The sequence below is a fragment of the Anas platyrhynchos genome, chromosome 3 (assembly GCF_047663525.1).
Source record: "Anas platyrhynchos isolate ZD024472 breed Pekin duck chromosome 3, IASCAAS_PekinDuck_T2T, whole genome shotgun sequence".
NCBI classification, from domain to species: domain Eukaryota; kingdom Metazoa; phylum Chordata; class Aves; order Anseriformes; family Anatidae; genus Anas; species Anas platyrhynchos.
The window spans coordinates 97,182,846-97,199,114 of NC_092589.1; the positions used below are offsets into that span (position 1 = coordinate 97,182,846).

At 36.7% G+C, this 16,269-nt stretch overlaps 1 protein-coding gene and 1 long non-coding RNA gene across 3 annotated transcripts in view; both read left to right on the forward strand.

Annotated features, from left to right (window-relative positions):
• CSMD1 (CUB and Sushi multiple domains 1) overlaps nucleotides 1–16,269 on the forward strand; it is a 1,163,917-nt gene that overhangs the window by 46,055 nt on the left and 1,101,593 nt on the right. The window lies entirely within an intron of this gene.
• LOC106016076 (uncharacterized) lies at nucleotides 1,129–12,710 on the forward strand. The gene is made up of 2 exons (XR_001188509.5): nucleotides 1,129–1,280; nucleotides 10,801–12,710. It is a non-coding gene; the product is annotated as an uncharacterized lncRNA (long non-coding RNA).

The following is a 16,269-nucleotide window of genomic DNA, read 5'->3' on the forward strand; positions in this document are numbered from 1 at the left end:
GTCATAAAGGTAATTCTGCATTATATTTATTCATATCATTAGTTTTGGAAGAGAATGTGTTTATTTTAATTTTCATTCATATAGAATTTCAAAGGGGAAGAAATTGTGGGATTAAGATTATCCCATCAGGAAAAGCAATCATACATGTAATAGCCAGCCACGATTGACCACACATCATGATGGCTCTATAAAGAAGGAGAAAAAAAAAAGAAAAGAATTTCAGCCAGTTGGGAAGCTGTCCCAGACACTGATGAAGAGATAATAATTAATGATAGGATTTCTATTCATTTATTTATTTAGAGACAGATGCATTACTAATTTTAACCTCAAAAGGACATTTCAGCCTTGCAAATTGTACAGATTTTTGGATGGCACTTTTTAGATATCTCCATAAGGAATGTGGACTTTGCTATTGGCCTTTTGTTTTTTTCAAGGGTCCTTTCAGTCTAAAGGAACTCCCCTCCCTGTTTCACTTTCTACTCAGCTGAAAATATGAAATCTGTGGGTCATATTTTGATGTCCTATAAGCTTATTTACCTCAGTAACTATTCATCACTCAGAGCAAAAGATAAAAATTTGACCTAGTTGATTTCACTGGGATCAGGGATTTGCTCAAGCATTTTCTAATCCAGGCTTGAAAAAGTCCTTGTCATGTATGTCAAATCTAAAACCTTGTATCCCTTTCTTGCTCTACATGACAGTCCTTTTGTCTGTGAAAAGAGGATACTGGTGCATACTGGTGCAGCTTATTGCCAGTATTTAGACGCTATTTTAATAGCCTTTTTTTTTTTTTTTTTCCCCACTATTGATTTATTTTCTCTCTTACATATTACCAAAGAATGTAAAAGGCTGCCCCCTGAAGTCATTGATGGATATGTTGATTGTCTTTGGACGGAGTCCTGCAAGTTTCCTGTTAGAAACATTTTGACACCCTGTTATCTTCCTGAGTTGATCAGACACCTGCTGCTACCCCACCTGCCTTCTTGGCAACAAGAAATGCCTGTCTGCCTCGCTTTCCTAGTTCCTTCCCCACCTCCTCTCTCACTGTGTAAGCATCAACAGGTGGGATTAATTGTGAGGAAGGATGTTGTGCCAATGCCTTGTTGCTGGCATAGAAGCAGGGACTCCTGTAGAGAGGACAGCACATGAGGGTTTAAGAAGGCTGCTCTGCAGAAGTCAGTGCTGTCTGGCACCCATGCCTTACTAGAAGGGTCCAACCAACTTTGGAGCAGGCAGGGTGCCATCCTGACAGATGGATGGAAAGGGAGCCAAGGCACCAGGTAGTTATGCAGCAAGTGTGTTTGCTGAGGGTTTGATTGTCAGCCAGTAATGTCTAAATGACTGTTTGTCTTGAATTTATACGTGTTTGTTTAAAGGAATGCATGAAAACTAATCTAGAGCTCCATTATATTATCTTAGGAAAAAAGGAAGAACTGCTGAAGTAGAGCAAGAAGGTAGTTTGTAGGCATAGTTGTATCCTAGCGATGGGTATCTTCAAGTGCTTTAGTTTGCAGTGACAATATTTTCTACAGCCTGCTTTGTCAAAGGAGCAGTCTTCTAATACTGCTGATGAGTACTGACAGTTTTCTTGCACTGTAGGTGGCAGAAGCTTGTTAGATACAAACTTCAAAATATTTTCAGGGTCAGTCCAGCATTCTGTCTACCAGTCAAATTTTTCTTCTGAGCTGGTTGAGCTTCTGAAATTTGTTATATTTCAACATATTTGAGTGCATTTTGAGATCAAAACCAAATGTAGATATGCAAAAGAATACAAAGAACAGTATTTAAATCCATTAATCTGCTGATATTTTAAATAAATAACTTAAAAAGTATCTTCTATTGTGTGAAGGTTTGGATCAGTACTTAAATTATCTGCATTAATTTGCCTTTCTCAAGCAGTCATTGCTTTTCGAGAGCATATTGGTAGCAATGGCACATGTTTGCAGCTAGCCTCCTTATTATAGGAAACTAGATATTATTTATTATAGGAAACTTTGACATAAACATTTGAATTAATTGTTGACATCTCAGTGGTACAGATTGCCAAGACTCTGTGGATGAGATCCAGCCTTAATACCGTATGCAATACCAGACTCATATTAGTCTAGTAGTCAGGTCACTGAAATACTCCATTGCACTCTGTGTAGCCGTAAATATGCAAGACTGTTTTCTATGTTATAGAGCTGTGCTAGTCATGAGCATATCAAGAGCTGAAAGGTTATGCCATTGTAGCACTTTCATATTTTGCATCCTATTGTTGCTTGACACCTGATTGTAATAGTATTATCATATTACAATTATCGTGTTATAATCATCTGGATTAAGACAGACTCTTAAGTGAAACCTGTAAAGACAAGGTAACACCTTAGACAGTCCTTATATTGTATAAGTGTCTGTTTAGACAGGCTATGCAAACTGAAGAAAATGATGCGATTTGTGCCAGCCCTAAGTCTTTATTACTTTCTTCACTGCTGCAGCTCATTGTTTTATTTAGTGTCAGACCACAGGATAAGCCATGCAGTGAACAGTCAAAATGAAAGTGAGTAAAGTAAGATCACATTTCAGCAACTCATCATGAACTTGTGAGCCTCTAAAAATACAAAACTTGGCAGAAGTGGCTCAGGAAAGATGTATTATCTTAATTCTAACACTAGGCTGTTCAGTTATTTGGTACCTTCTAAACACCATGTAGTGTGTCTTATAGGAATCAAAAAAAAACCAAAAAAACAGTCTACTGGAGAGTAAAGGACAAATAGGTTATGCTGATTAATCTTTGACTGAGATCTCTCCTCACCTTACAGAATCAATCAGCTTTGAAAACCCTGCTGCATTTATTTCTTTTTATTTTTTTTTTTTCCTACCCACAAACACTGTTATTCTAACTAATATACATTGTGTTAGAATAAAAGCCTGAACCTGACTTTCCACACAGGGAAAACTACTGTGGCATTTTGAGATGTCTCCTTGAAAAAGGATTTACTTTGAAAATGCTTTTTAAAAAATTAGAGGTCGGGTTTCTCTGTACTTCCAGTCTGACATACACTGTCCAGTGGTACAACACACTCATAAATCCACTTCAGCTGGTCAACTGTAATAGGTTTACTACAGGCAGTAGTAAATCAGACCTTGGTAATTTTATTCTCAACATAATTAAAGGTTTTGTCTTTTCTTTTAATAACTGTGTTAGTAATGAAGAATTTAAAATACCTAATTCAGCAAGAGCTAGTTGATCAGAAAATATGTAGGAGTGGTGGATATATGTATGCCTGTAGAAAAGTACTTCAGTGTTTGCAGTCCAGAACATGAACCCAAATATGAAAATCCACTAGCTGAATGGCCCAAACCTATTTTCAGGTTCCTCCAAAGTGCTTAGTGGAGGAAAATCTGACATTACAGGGCACTGCAGTAGCTGGTCTTTGGAAACTCTGGTGATATCCTCAACTTTACAGAAATAAAGGCTATGCTCTTTTCTGTTAGCAGATCTATTATTGTGCACACTCTTCTTAATGAAGAACCATAACTAATTTGCCACCTACCGTGTTTATCATTTGATTGTATGCTATGACCATCAGACCTGCTTGTGATGGTAGTTGGTGAGGAATTAACTATAAATAAACTATATTACCTACAGAAGTTTCTTGGTTAATGTACAGATCACTAGGTAATGTAGACAACTCACTATGTTGCAAAGTAAACAAAGGTAAATATATTTAAATTTTTGCTTCTGTAGCAATGGGCTTGCCAAGTCAAGCAGCAGTCTTCAGCAGAAGCATTTCTACAGCAGAATGGTTTCTACACACTTTACTGTGATCAGAAATGATAGAGTGATTAACTTTGTAACCAAAAATGTGATGATTTTCATAAAGCCACCTATCTTAACATCTCCACATTTCCATCTTTTCATGATCTGGAACATTGCCTAGAGAGGGCTTCTTTCCAACTCCTTGACTTATTTCCTGTGCATAAAAAGGAACTGGGACAAAGCACCCTATTGATTATGAAGCTTGGAATAGAATATACAGTATCATATAAGGTTATGTTATAATACAGTACTGCTGGTAACAATTTCTTTGAGAACATTGCTTCAGTGCAACTGCAAGCTGTTTCATACAGCTCTGTTCAGAAGCATTTATGTTTCTTGGAATGAATCAGTTTCTAAATCATAGGTGACTGTGATTTCTGCTATTTGTATTTGTTCTAGCAGCAGTATTTTGAGGGGAGAAATTGCAAATTTGAAATATTATTTTGATAAACATAAAATTTCAAGAACTGGAGCCACAGAAGTGCATTGAAGAGCTAACTAGGAAACAGTTGAAATTTTATCTGCAAAGTGGTTGCTAAATGGAAATCAAAAAGGTCAGCTGCAATTCACTCTAGGGAATCAAGATTCACACGCTAAGTGATGCTGCAGGTGCTGTGCTGGACAGTGAAACACAACGTTTTTAATTAAATCATGAGTCTTCCTGGGGGAATATTACATTAAAATCCAAGTGCATCTGACATAATGGCAAGATCTACATTCCTGGTTCTTAGTCAAGCCATTATGTTAGTCTGCTGATTAGATCAGGAGGGAGGCATTTCAAATTACAGCAGCAGTTTTACAGAGTAGATAATTATGGCAAGTTATGAATGACAGAAATCACTGCCACTAGTTTTCTTTTTCCTTTTTCTTTTTTCCTTTTTCTCCTTTCTTGCCTCCCCTTCCTGTCTCTCTTACTCATATATATATTTTTTTTTCTTTTGATGGTTCCTAGTGTGAAAATATTATATAGCACTTTGATTACCATTTATTTTTTGTTAGTTTATTTATCAAACTGTGAGTCATAATTTGCTTGTAGCCATTGCTGAAATTTATCGGAAAAATGAAATCATTCTAGTCTACAACTGACTAGATTCTTTCACTGTTACGGCATCTGTCTTCAAAGTAGTGACCACAGAAACTACCTTGGCAGGAATTTCATTGGAGTGCAAGATCACATATACTACTGAATACTGCTTGTTATGTGATTACACTAGGATGAAAAAGTGTGAAGATCATTTTTGAGTTGTCAGAAGTATAATTACAAATTACAAGTAAGAGATTTAGTTTTAAAATATTTTCATTAATGCATACTAGAGAACCGTGTTTTCCCCCAAATTTTAGATCTGCTTATAAATCAGAAAAAGGCAATTAGTTGTTAAACAGACACCTGCACTGTTTATTTTGACACTCTCTCCAAGTCTGGCTAGCAAGATTATTTTCTTTTATATGTCTATTAACTAATGGTGAATTAGAGTTGATTTTGAGTTGGAGTATATATATCAGCCTCACCTAATTAGTTCATCTGGATTATTTCTACTGTGGTTTCAGATGTATTCATTAAGACTGTGTTCTCAGTGTTGTGAGAATAATAATATTTCTCTGTAGCCAGATTTAAATAAAAGAACATGAAGATTGGTTCAGTATGAATTGAATTTTTTAAAAACAAACAAAAAAAATTATCAATATCTTAAGCATATTTCAGTCAACGTGAAATATTTCCTTTGATCTCAAATAAAATTTTTTATAGAGAAGTCTACTTTTAAGATGAAACAAAAATTTGACTTAGTGCCCTTATTCAATGGCTCTGAAGATAAACGTCCATCAAGGATATAGAAGAGTCAGACTTGATTCTTTTTTTTCCTGTTAGGAAGGCTAAAGCCCATATTTTCAAGGGGTAGCACATCACCACTGACTGTATTCTGTAACATATTGATTCTTAATTAATAACAGGATTCAAATTCTACCTTCAAATGGTGAAAAAGTCTTTGAACTGTGACTTCAAACTGTGATGCGTTTTCATCAGCTGTTCTTTTTGAAATGGTTTTACTCTTTAGAAAAGCTTATACATGTTTTCCTACATATAGGGGGCACAAGCAAATGACAGAAAAATGTTTCTTTACTACATGGATAGTGGACTTGTCAAATTCCTTGGCAAAGGAGAGTGGAAATGCAAAAAACACCTTGCCTATGACTAAAGAGCTTGAAAGTACTTAAGAACAGAGCTCCACTGACATCTATTAAGTGAAGAAACTATATTCAAGTTTGGAGACCCCCTGTCCCTGAAATAACTTGAGGTTCAGGAGAGTATTGGGGGAAAATGTCTTGTATACTTACTCTTTTGTTACTTTTTCCTATGCTTTTGTATCTGGTCATTGTTGGAACAGAAGATTGGCCAGATAAACCATTTATCTGAAATGTACAGGAGTTATTTTCTTGAGAGTGCTAAAAAGAAAGTATTGCATATATAGAATGAACCAACTCTAACACGAAAGACAGAATACTCTTTTTACCCATGAATATTCTACAGCTTTGTGGGAAAGGCACCCTCCTAGAACATGTGCAATAGAAATGAGAATTTCTCTGTCCCTAATATAGAGGCACCACTGTATCGACTCCAATCTCCTCACTTTTTTCCACCATAATATTGTTTTGCATGGAGTCACTTCATGCTAACATTTTTTTTCTTCTATCTACTTTTTTAATAGCTTATCTTAAATGTTGTAGTTAGTAGAAATCATCTTATTCCCATGTTCTTTTCAGGAGAAAAAGTTAAGTACTGTTATACTAAAGATCAGATTTTAGTAAATGCATTTATATTTAAAACTGAAGAAAATTGAATTATTTATCAAAACAGTTTATAATAAATTTATTTTGAAGGACCAGATAGTGTAATGAAAACTGAAAAATCATCTAAAGGGAGCTGGGGACATGGAAATTAGGAAAGTAGAGGTAGAATGTAGAATGTTAAAATTCATATGGGGAAAATGCAATTTTACACAAGACAAATAGAAGGAAAGAAAAAACTAAACACAGTAATGTCAAAGGAGACATTCAGCAGACAGTAGCAGAAAATCAGAAATGATTTTGCAAGGCCACGCTTCTGCAAAAGCAAATTGAATGCCATTTTGCTATCTGTACATGGACACATCAAGCAGCATTGATGGAAAATAACAATCTCCCCAAAACAGAGAAAGTTCAGGGACCAGTGCAGAGGAGAAAAATAGTTCTACTGCTAGTGTGATTCCTAGACTTACTATGAAATCGTCTCAGCTGTTATGATGATTTTAAAATGCTAGCCATTGTAACTACATGTTTTTCCCTATATTTGCTAGAGTAAATTTTCAGTCAGCCAGTTTTATGTACTAGATCTCTAGGAGAAATAACTAGTGAGAGTCTTTGAGGCAAAATTCAGTGGAGAATTACTAAGGTACTCTTGCTGAAGGGGGTATTAAGAACAAGAAAGCATAGAACAGCTGATAGTCACTTTTCATTTAAATATATACATTATGTTCTTTTTGCTACTACCTATTCAAAATAATGACAAGCACCAGTTGAATTTGGTAATTTTGGTATTTATTGGATGATAATGTAAAAGTAATGTATATCACTTGCAAACAGATCATCATACTATTCAAAAATAGATTCTATTATCTATATTGATTTATGTAACTCCTTACTCTATTACTAGATTTGATTGATATAACTCTTTGTTATTTATGGATTTACATTTTATTCAGTATTTCCCTGCCAGAAAACCAGTGCCAAGAAGCAAAGAAAATGTCGCGGTGAAGTTGTTTGTATTTTTTTTCTCCATTTTCCACATTTCGGAATACATTCCGTCTGTTTCACGGTTCCATGAATAAAGCTCAATTATATGGTGTGAATGTCACTTGCATGGGAAAAGTGCCAGCACCAAAGACTAAAGTAGTGATGAAGTAATAAAAGAACTATATGAACCACTGATAAATGATCATATTTGAAAAAAACTTTGCTCTGAAAGGCCCTTGCAGGTCATTTTGAATATCTGTCCTGTTACAAAAATGAAACAATGGAAAACTGAGAGGACCTAAAGAACAAAATCTATATAGCTGTAGTTCATAAATTCTTTGGAGTCCAGCTGCAGACATGGTGTAGCTCTAAAGAGTTTTGGAAACAATTGCAGTCCTGTGTGCTCCAGTGTACTGATCAACAATGTTTAGATCGAGTCCTATTTACTACAGCAAGCTTTCAAAAAACTTCATTAAAAATTGGAATGATATTCTGACCCTAAATTGGCCAGATAAGAAATCCTGGAACTTATGTCCAAATCTGAGTCAACTGACTATGTCCAACACTGAGTCAATTCAGTGAGAACGTGAATTGTTTCCACACACCTTGTACTCAGGTAAAATCTGTAGAATGTGAGGTATGGAAAAAAATAAAAAAAATAAATAAAAAATTTAGTAAACTGATCCAATGTTATGTTTTATAAGTGTTCACAGGTATTTCAGAAATAGAACAAGCTTTTATAAAATACATTTTACTTTTGTTGATTTTACTATTTTTTTGAAGAAATATATTTATATCACTTACAATGCAACTTAAAAAAAAAAAAAAAGTGCAGTATAGATAGCCGATTTCAGGTACATATCTAGGGGCAAGTTTTCACACATGAGTTTCCCATTTAAGTTAGTGATAGTCTTTATTGTACATGTCCAAGAAAATTCAGACTGCCTGCAATACTCATGACATATACTGATACATCTGTAACAAGAAGACAAAGGTGTATTTAGTAGTTTCTTTGCAAGTAAATATGGTAGTGTACTATAAGACTCCAGTTCAGGATAATTGCTTCTCTTTATGCTAGTCTGGTAGTATAAAGAGATAACATGGCAACTTGTAATAGATATAGACTAAAAATAAAATGCCAAAAAAGAAAAGAAATTGCTTAAATCTTGAAACAGCATTAGACATAGTAGAATAATTTGATTTTAAATATTTTTTGAAATCCCAGAACAGTGTGTTCTTGATGTAAGATTTTTTTTAAGCACAATAAGTAGGTTGTAGGCTTTGCGTTGGAGATACCATATGGAAAGCACTAATTTAATGGGAAATGATAAGCTGTGAATTGGATTCATGATTCATGAGTCACAATGCACAATAACACATGCCAGTAATTTACTAAAATACAGTATGCATGTATGTATGTTCATTTACACATGTGCATATATATTGATTTCTTACTTGATTATTGTTACAATTCTGACATAAACATATGTTTTCTTTTTGCATAAGAAACAGCACTTACAACAGGACAACTGGATAGGTATTATTTTCAGTGCCCACAAGGAACAATTGTGAATAAGGATCATATATTTGTAATGGGGAAGATGCATAATCTCTATCTACACATGTTCATTGTGCAGATTATAAATACTTTCTAAGTACAACCATTGCAATACATTTTAGGAAGAGTCTTACAAGTAGAGATGTCAGAAGGCAGATCTGAGATGGAGGAGTTTTCTGCTGACATTTCTTGACAAATGGAAATAAATGTACCTCATTTAGAAAGCTAGAGGAAAGTATGCCAGTGCAACAATTTTGATTTTATTGATTTAAATTGATGCCTGATTTATGATGAAGTGTAATATCATTTCTCTACAACTAAAGGACAACAATATTGTGTCTAGTTTGTCCTGAATGTATAATTTACTATAATCAAAGTCCTTATTATAGAGTTCTGGAAAATGAAGTATAGATTAAGCCTGGGAAGCATTATTAAGCCTGGGAGGGGCTTTTTGTTTTCTGTGAAGAAGTAATAACTCATCATTGGTGAAGGGGTCTCTTTATGACTGAGTTCCAAGGTATAATGAATGATAGCTGAAAATATTTGTGAGAGATGGAGACTGCATGATGAATCACTAATGAAACCCAACTAGCTGCTAGGATGATTTCCCTTTAGTCATCACTCAGGGAATGGAAATCATGAGCGCTGAGAACATCACAACTGGATCTAGCACAATGGCAAGAGATAAAATGGTGATGGATCTTTAAGGTCAAAAAGGAAAGTAACAGAAGGGAATGAATCTTAGTAAAGGCTCTCTTTAATGAACCTATGCAGAACCAGTGGGTGATGGTACCATAGAACAAAATTAAATGGTCATATTTTGTGGTGATTCTGTGGTGAGTGGGAGTAACACTGTGAGAGTTACCAGTACAGAGGTGACTTGCTAGCAGAGAAAACAGCATTGTGATCAGAGGTGATATTGCAGCTAACAGTAGCAAGGAGTACCAGCGTGGCAAGAGGGGGTGGCTCATCACTGGGTTTATGATTAGAGGTTGTGGCAGTGAGAAATTCTGTTGAGATGACCCTAATGTTCCTCTACATTCACAGGCCTCATTTTATGATAAGAGATGTAGGAGAATCTGTCTTCTTGCATTCCTGAGCTTTGGGACTCTACTAAATTCTGAACAACAATAACAAAGTAGCTGAGTCACATGTATTGGAGAGATACAGCCTGGAGAAATATCTTTCAGTGCAGATAAATGCAAAGTGATAGACGCTGGGGAAAAAACATAGGGCAGACAACTTTGGAAATAATGGTCTTTGAGCTAGTGATTTCCATTCTGGAACAAAATCTTAGGATTATGGCAGACAGCTTGAAGAAAGCAGTAGCTTAGCATGCAGTCAGGAAAGCAAATGAAAAGCTAGATGTTATTAGGTAAAGAACAAAAAAGAAAGCATAATGCTCTGTTCTCACTTTCCTGTAGGCATCCACTTGCAGCCACTGACTGAAGTCAGAATGCTGTGCTAGATGGGCTCTTGGTCTGACCCAGCATGGTTGTTCTTCTGTTTTCATATGCTCACAGCTGGGCAAGGAAGTCAAATCAATGGTCTGTTGCCTACTGTTCTTCATGGCTGTGCTCTCCGATCAGAGAAATACTGGCTTGATTTATTTGTTTTCTCCAAATAGATCCTGTGCCACTTTTCCTTTTAATACCTTTGATTTTATCCACAGTCATGGATTTGGCAAGAAAGGAACTTGCTCTTCAAGGGATCACAGAGTTGCGGTTCTCCAGCCTGCTGGTGTCCACCACAAACTGACCTGATGGCTGCAACATCTGAAAGTGCTACAGAATTATTTCATTTTAGAAGTGGTTAACAGTATATGTTAAGAGCAAGTAACATTTCTAATAACTGAAACAGTGTTAAATAAGAAAATGATGAAAGCTAGCGCACTTTAGTTATTGTAACACCAAACAGAACTCTTGGCCTTTTTAACAGCCAACTTCCTTGAAACTCTGAATAGGCCTTAAATGAGAAATACATTTTAATAACACAGGAGCACAGTGTCTAGACAGGCAACTTTCTAATTGTCTTTTGCATAAATGAGTACAGTATTCATAAAAATATAGGTCAAAAGGAAATACATTATGGCCTAAAACATTTAGAACAGATTTATCTATCTAACTCAGAAAAGCTCAGCTAATAAATATGAGCAGTTTCAATGAGAGTCAATATTAATGATGATTGGCTTTGTCTGGATTTATGTTTCAAGTGTAATAGTCACACTTGTATGTATTCCTTGACATCTGACAAAGAGTGAGTGCAGGGTAAGAGGAGGAATTAATAAAATCGTATTCTATCTGTTGTTGTGAAACTTGCTGGGGCTTAATATTCCCCTATTGCTTTGTTGAATTTTTTTTTAAATTATACAATAGGCCCAAAAGTTATTGGGAAGAAAACTGATGGAAGAAATATATTTCAGCAGAACTGTGTAAGCTTCTTTCCTTGAGGAAACCAGGCCAAGAAACAGAGGTATTAGTCTGCCTCATTTTGAATGACCCTATGACATAGTGATTAATCCTTAAAAATGTAACAGATTATAGCAAAATCATAAGTACTCCTGTTCATAATCTTCTATTTGCACTTGTTAGATGGCATTTAACTTCATGAATAGTCACACAGAGTGTGGTAGCATCAGCTGTTAGTGTAAGATGCTGAGAATCTACCTTAATGAAAAAAGAAACATCATTCGCTGTAACCGGCTAAGCCATATCAATAAAATTAGATTTCAGGGGTGAAATCGTTGAACTACTGATGTAATTGGCAAAATTCCTGGAGATTTTTAATAGGGCCAGGATTGCACCATAGGAGTGTTGGCTCTCTTTGGTTTACAAATAAATCACAAAGCATTCCCATTCATGTTTGTGTTGGCTGCTCTAAGTATTTATGAACAGATTAGGACAGAAATTTTCTGGATTTGTAGCCTACAGAGTGTCTTTTTTTTTTTTCATTGATGATTCATTGTCTCTTTTTTATTGTGTGTGACTGACATCTTTTCTTGACTGGATAGATGTTTCTTCTTTACAGGAGACAAATAATTAATAAATAGCAAATAATCCACTTCTGACAAGAATTTGAAACATAGTATTAATTCACAAGTATTTCTTAAATAATTTTTCTCCAGTACAATTTAACAAGGAAAAAGTAAGATTCCATGAAGAGTAGCAAAATTTGAGTTTTTTATTCACAAACTTCATTTATAAGCTTATTCTCTTTGCCTGATTACTTCCAAAAATATGCAATACTCCCTCTCTGTTGTATTTTATTACTTATGTTGGTTCATAGCTTTCCATTTTACTGCTCAAATCTTGTATTTTTCTCATCTTTATGGGCTCACGCACATTTCCTGCTATTGCTTTACGTACTTGTAATATCTATGGACTCACACTATATGATCTCAATTTATCATTATTGTTTTCCTCTCTGTGATATATTATTGTAAATGTGGAAGATAAAGTCTCCACAGGAAACCTATATCTTATCTGTAAATTGAACTTCTTTGTTGCTTATAAGGTTCATATAATGCATTTTTGATAATACATAATTGATGTATCTAATAAATGTCCAAAGGTAACATTTTAATTTTACATGCCACTAGCATTTCCTGGCAGTCAGGTAGTAGGACAGATGAAGAAATATAAAATTTGATTTTCAAATGGCAGATAAGTAAATATAACATCTGATTGCTACTGATGTCTCTTCAGATACTAATACACGTTATCCTGTGGCTGGATTATTGCACTAAAGACATTGGCAGTGCTGTGTCCCTAGGGAGAATCTCCAGTGGTTTGAAACAGCCTCTGGTATCACATAGAGCATATGTCAGATACATGTCATCTCCCTCCTTGTGTTTCAGCTGACAGCAACAGTATATTTCATACCCTGAGAGGGTTTACAGCCCTTCTTCAATTTCATCTGAAGAAGGCACCATAACATTTGAATGGTAGGCGAGAAAGGTGAAAATGGTGCAGGCAGGTTGTTTCACGATGCCTTCTCATGCTCAGTCTCAGGTCTGCTTTTGCAGCAGAGGAGGTGGCAAGGCCCCAGTCGTCATGGTTGCTAGGGGTCTGCTTGCCTTTCATGGATGTCTCGAGCGACAGAATTCACCTTTCTGTGAAGAACGTGGAGTAAAATACACATGCTGCTGGGGGTGTAGGGATTGGTTTAATTAATTAAAAAAAAAAGTCTGAATATAAATGTCAGCAACACAACCCTGACTATTTTTAAGGCAGCCAACTATATAGCACTGCGTATGTGGTGATAAAAAGAATGGTGGTTTTGTGGTTACAGCACTGGGATTTAGGATGCCTCTCTTCATTCTCTGCAGATTGCAGGCTTTTAAAGCAACTTTCTCATCATTCTGCTTGTAAAATTCAGATTGCAGAATTGCCCTGTCACCGAGGTGAGAGTACAAAGGCTCAATTCTGCCACTTCCAGGGGGAAAGGGGGTGGAACCATGGGGGCATTCCCAGCGCAATGGAACCTGGTTGTGGCAAAGAGCACTGGGGTCTGGCATTGCTGCCATGAGGCCTGCAAGGTGCCCAAGAGCGAGGCTGGCAGACACATATGTTCTGGGAAAGTCTCAGCCCTGGGGCCTGTGCTGCAGCCCCTTTGCCACATCCCAGGTCTCGTCCTCTCTAGGATGGTGGGTGGCCAAGTCAGTGTCCCTTCTTCTGGCTGCTTTGCTGGAAGTGAGACTCGGGTTTTATTCTGATATGACGTGAATGGGTTGCTCTTTGCAAAACAGTCGTAAAGTCTGCCTTGCTCTTGTCACTGTGTACCACTTTGCCCCATGTTTCTGTTCTGTGTATGGCAAGGCTCAGGGGTGCTTTTACTTGGGCATGGGGGAAGCCATTCCACTGTGAGGTAAAAGCCCTCTCAGACTTGTTCTCCCATGCACCTGGGGTGGGTGTAAGCCTCCTGGCACCAGAGCTGCCACCATGACCTCCAGATTAGGAACCCCATGGCTCCTTCTCTCCAGCAAGAGCAAGAGGAAGGGGTCGCCTCTACCCAAGAGTCAGGAGAACTGCCACAGCTCAGGTCACTGCTGTGGCTCTGCAACACTTGTGTTCAAAATGCCCCCACTGCTGCTGAGTCTCCATTATCTCTTTCTCCTTGGGACCCATCGGTTAGCTGGTCCGCGTCCATTAGGCACATGCTTTACTGATATCAAATAGCACAAGTATTTTACTCTGAGTGTCATGTAGTGCTAAGCCTTGCAAGTGTTTATTACATTTACACTGTTACTTTTACCAGCTAAGCCTGTCATCTCATCAAAGAATTTTCGACAAGACCTGTTTCCAGGAAACTACAGCAGTTATGCATTTAGGCACTTTTGAAAACATGCCAGGTATCTATCTGAGTCTTTGTGCACCATGTATCTTCAAAATCTGGCTTTCAGTTTCCTATTATAGTAGTTTCAGATCTATGGGAAGTATTTTTATCTTTTTATTGCTAACAATGAAGACCTCTAAGAATCTGTTAATTGAAAAACAAAATTAAACTATGATTTAAGTGCATCAGCATCATCTAATCACTATTTTTAATTATGGATAACCTGCTGGAAGACATTGTATTTTAGACATTTATTGCATTCTATTTATACAATATAAAAGACTGCTGAGGTAAATAATTAAAACAAAACAAAACACACACACACACCGCCTTATATCATTTTTAGCAAGGAGTTTGGACCTGCCTAAATACGGGTTGCTGTGTGGGTTGTCTCTGAACAAATGAAAAGGCAGCTTTGGGTCTCAAATATGTGTTTAGAAAAATAGCTATGAGAAGTATATAGTTCCTGGAGTTTACAGCATTTGTAATTTAGGTCAGACTGGACTAAATAGTCACTTTCAAGTTGTTTGACCACATAAATAACTTGAACTTGGTATGTGATTGTAGAGTAATAAGCCTTTATGTAACATTCAACTTCTTACTACTCTTGATCTTTTTCTTTAACTCCCATTCAGTGGCCAATGTGAGTGAATTGTAATTCAGTGTCTGCAAAATGTCTCTTTTTTAGTCTTGTTAGGCCAGACCAATATATATATGTATATATAAGAAAAATGCTGGTATTTAAGTTCAGAACTGCAAACTTGAAACCTGCTGTTCAGTCAGCACCTATTCTTCATGGTCTTTAAGAGCTACAGATTCCTCCCCCTTTAAAGTCTTTCAGAAGCTTCAGCATAGCTGCAGAAGTGTTCAGTAGGTTCAACAGTGTGGTAGGAGCACCATTTGCGACCCAGAAAATGTGTGCAGAAGGTTCCATTTAAGAACATGAGAAACTTACTGCACAGTCACAAGAAGGTGTTCAAAGCCAACTACACTTTTGAATACTGCTTTCTGCTAAAATGGAGCCCATAGACTTCTAAGTAATATCTTTGCAGTTACAGGTTACAGAGCTGGAGGATGTAAGAGGCAGTTTCACCCACATTCTGAAGTGGTTCAAACTCAGATTCCTCAGCTTCTAGGATATTTCGGGGGGGGGGGGGGGGGGGGGGAGGAAAAGCAAAACAAAAACAAAACAGCAAGATAGCAAGATTGTGCAGCCTGATGGTTAGGATGCTCAGTGAATGCTCATCTTTCCTGCCCTCGTCCCTTATGAAGCTTATATTATAGACAGTCATTGCATAAAATGCAGAAATAGACCTTAAAACAGGATTGGGACCCATAGCAACCTCACTTCCCCTCCGGCTGTGTCTGAAAAGAGATGAGTGAGTACTGTAAAAGAAAGGATCTCTTTTCCTTGTCTGGCAGGCCTGCATGTGCATTTCCTATCAGGGAACAAAGTGTGTAAATGTTAAAATCATTCTGTATGAACAGAAAAAAAGGTCTCCTATGCATTTCATGCGTGGACACTCCTTTATTTTTTTGTTAAGAATTAGTGTATTTTGCAATAGTATTTGCCTGAGAATCAGCTCTCTTTGAGTCCCTAGACCCTTAAAAAAGGATGAAAAAATGTTTCTTGTCCTTCAAGACTCTTCTAGTGAAAGGAATTCTTACCAGGCTTTATAAGTAACAGGTTCTCTGTTGTAGCACTAAATGTGCTTATTTTGTGTGTGGCTTTTTCTTGCAGCCAATGCCCATCTCGCCTGTAGCAGCTCACAGTCCTTGCCAAGGGGCCAATGGTATTTATACACTA